The sequence below is a fragment of the Galeopterus variegatus genome, unplaced genomic scaffold, assembly GCF_000696425.1.
Source record: "Galeopterus variegatus unplaced genomic scaffold, G_variegatus-3.0.2 Scaffold11, whole genome shotgun sequence".
NCBI lineage: Eukaryota > Metazoa > Chordata > Mammalia > Dermoptera > Cynocephalidae > Galeopterus > Galeopterus variegatus.
In genome coordinates, this window is record NW_007726122.1 from 1,530,589 (window position 1) to 1,534,337 (window position 3,749).

At 40.3% G+C, this 3,749-nt stretch overlaps 1 long non-coding RNA gene across 1 annotated transcript; it reads right to left on the reverse strand.

Moving 5' to 3' along the window:
- Nucleotides 1-261: 261 nt before the first annotated feature.
- LOC103603819 lies at nucleotides 262-2,451 on the reverse strand. The gene is made up of 2 exons (XR_551653.1): nucleotides 2,313-2,451; nucleotides 262-491 (listed from the first exon to the last, which is right to left on the reverse strand). It is a non-coding gene; the product is annotated as an uncharacterized LOC103603819 (long non-coding RNA).
- Nucleotides 2,452-3,749: the final 1,298 nt, after the last annotated feature.

Sequence of the window (3,749 nt, forward strand, 5' to 3'; positions counted from 1 at the left end):
ATCAAATTCAACACCTCCCTCCTCTAACTCCCACAGCTCTATGTTAACCACTGTCTTTCTGGAATTTAAGACACGGCTACATGTCAAGTGGCAGCAACTGAGGTCAGGGGCCACCTTTTTTTTTTTTAATCCCTAGTGTGGTTAGCAGCACCTAGCTGGGTACCTGGCACATGGCAGGGCACAGAAGCATTGTTGGAATTAAATCACATTAAATAGTTGTGGGAAATATGGCATTCAGCCAAATAAACTCAGAGACCAAAGTTTCCAACAGTGATTTTATTGGTTTTGCATCCCTATTCTTCCTAGGGAAACCCAAGGTAGTTTATACCAAAAGACTACAGTAAAGGGTATTGGGTGCTGTGTTCAGTCATGGGTTTGGCAGTGCCTGGAGGGCTGGCCTAAGGGACAAGAAGGCTTTCCTTTGGTGATGGATGGAGCCAGGCTCAAACTCCAGCTCTGCTTCTTACTACATTGGGCTTCAATTTCCTCACCTGTAACAAAAAGATAATAGCATTTACTTTGCAGGATTGCAGTGGAATTTAAATTTGACAGTGTTCAGAATACATGGCTCATAGTAGGCCAGTAAATACAGTAGTTTTATTCTCCTTTCATGGTTTACAGAGGATGGTGGGATAGAAAAGGGCTTAGGCTTCAGGACTAGGCTGACCTGGGCTATATTTGAAATCCCTCATCTCCACACACCTTATGTGAGTCTGGGCAAGTTATTTAATATCTCCTGGCCTCTGCTTTCTCAGCTGTAGAATGGGAATAACTTTACGTTGTTTGGGGAATGTTTAAATCAGATTAGTAAAATGCTGAGAATATTGTCTTTTACTTATTCAGTTCTAAACAAGTGGGCACTATTCCTATGCTCTTTCCTAGTCTGGGGCAAGGCATCTACCAGTGTCAGTGTCGTGCTTTGTGCTGGACTCTGTGGATTTGAGGTCTTGGCTCAGATGGCCTGCCAAAACCAAGGGGCAGATGATCTGGCTCAAGGCGGAAAGCCGCCTCTGGCCTGGTCAGCACCACGGACAGCTCCACCGGCACTGTTGACTGGGTGCGGAGATGCCCCGGAGATTCACAGCCCCATAGCTGTATACTTTCCAGGGATATCCAGCACAGATAACTTTAAAGAAATCAATATCCTGGCTCTCAACTGCCACATGATTTTTTTCCTAAAAGTGATCCACCCGTGGTGGAAGCATCATGCAGTTTTCCTTTCCCACTTTCCTTCTATAATGCCCCTTCTACAAAGAAATTCATACATCTTTTTCACCCTGAATCTTATTATTGTGCATTGTTCTGTTGAGTCAAAACTTATGCGATCAAATAAAGGGACAATTTGACAAGCGGCTTTCTCAATGTCTCTTTTAACCAAGGGACTACAACCACCACTCGCCAAGTTCAGGGCCACCACATACAGTCATCCAGTTTTTCCACTGAAAAATACCAGGGGTTGCCATTTACATCGTAGTCTGTGTGAATGGCTCTCTCTGGAGTTTGGCAGTGCACAGCCTGTGTGGCTTCACGAAGCAGCCCTGCCCTGTCCACCTCATTCAGAGAAACATTTCCAATAAAATTTAACTGTTTAATAATTATTTATCAAAATTTGCAGTACATTGACATTTTTTATCAAGTTTGTATTACTAATAGTTGAAATGATAACTAAATCCAGAAGAAATTTTTGAAATATTTAGAGGCTTATGTTCACAAGAAATAAAAAATTCAATTTATATACATCTTTTTCTTGTAGAGAAGTATGATAGGAAAATCAATAAAAGACTTTCAAGCATAAAAATACATTACATTAGGATAAAATTCTGTGGGAGAAGTGAATTGGAAATACAATTTCATACTATTAAATAAGAGCTCATTCATGTATTTTTTTAAAAGGATGGTTGTGGGTATCAAATTGCTGTGATATTTGTATTTTATGGGATACATTTAAAACAGCAATGTAAGACTTCTTTTTTATAATGTCTATATTTATAATACACGAGGCACTACATTCATTTCAATTACTTAAAATAGTTATAAAATATTCTAGGTGTCAACTTTTAAAATGTTCAAGAAGGGACATAAATTTTCTTTTTTTTTTTTTTTTGTGACCGGTGTCGCCTGCACTGCGAGCGCACTGGCCATCCCTATATAGGATCCGAACCCGCGGCGGGAGTGCCGCTGCGCACCCAAGCGCCGCACTCTCCCGAGTGCGCCACTGGGCCGGCCCGGGACATAAATTTTCAAAATTATTTTGGGCAGCATTGAGCAAAAATGGTTGATCCCACTGATGTTGTCAGTCCCATATTAGTCACCTGTTTGCCCCAGCAAGTGAGCGCATCCTCTGCACAGAAGAATACATATTCCCCCTTGGGAGCATTTGTTCTTTGTTTCTCTTTAGGTCAAGCTCAGGCTCAGGGGTAGGGACATTGCCAAATGGGAAGGATGATCTTGACTACCAGACGGGATTTGCCTGGTTGTCTGCTGTCACTCCTTTTCTTGCCGATGAACTTGGGTTTTCTTCTGTGTGATCCTGGGCAAGTGTTCACCTCCTTTAGGGCCCCAGCAATCTGTCAGGCAGATGAAGGGGCTCAATCAGACCTTTTCCCACACAGACCCTAGGAGATCCTCGTGGTGGTTTGGGACTCATTTGTCCTCCACCCAGGCTCCCTTACTGTGTGTCTGACAGCGTGCCTGGTACATAGTAGGCCTACAGTAAATATGCCTAAAAGTGTGACAACCCCAAGTACAGAGAGATCTGCCTTTCCCCAATAGAAACATTCCAAACAAAGCTTTTGGGACTGACTAGTTAGATCGGTTGGTTAGAGCGCAGCTTTATAACACCAGGGTCACAGGTTCGGATCCCCAAACCAGACAGCTGCCAAGACAAAAGAACAAACAAAACAAAGCTTCTACCAACTTGCATGTATAAACTTCTAAGAATATAGATGAGATCATCAAAGGTCTCCTTATAACATTTAATTAATATAAATTTTTAGTTATATTTACAGTCATTTATATCAAATATATTAATAAACCAATGTAGTAATTATAAGTTAATGTTAATTATAATTGAAAATATTAATATAAAGTCTTATACTAATTACAGGTATATTTAGAAACATTGCTTTTTTTTCCATGTTCACATTTGATTCATGAACAAATTGCATTCTCTCTTCACATACATCTTTGACATTGATCTCTTTGTCATCACTAGAACCACTTCTCTAGTCATCTAACACAGCTCTCCAGAATGAATCATCTCTACTTCCATCTAAGTCATTTAAGATAGAGGACGTTTTACATCCGTAGATGATGCTGTCACTGGAAATTATACTCCTAGCCCCAAGTATCTGCAAACTAACCACTTAGTGTATTTTTAAAGAGATCTTTAAAAGGCTTGTTTACAACATTCAACTCTTGCAATTATAACAAAAAATGACTAAATCTGTGCTTAGTGTTTTTGTCTCCATTTCTGCTCCAGTAAGTGACCTTTATAAGCATTTGAAACATAGCATTGATTGAAGTTATTTTGGACTAGTATGTCATTCCCAAATAGTGCTTGTGGGTCAAAATGAAGTAATTGAGAGTAAACCCTGTAAAATGAGAGATGTAGTAAAAGACTTGAATAGAAGGTATATCTCTCTTTTCTGAGAGATAAGGGGTGAGTGGATAAACAGTTGGATGTTGGAGTCTTTGGTCAAATTCAAGACCTTTTCAGGTTGGGACTCAGTGAGGGCTGCTCTCCAGGG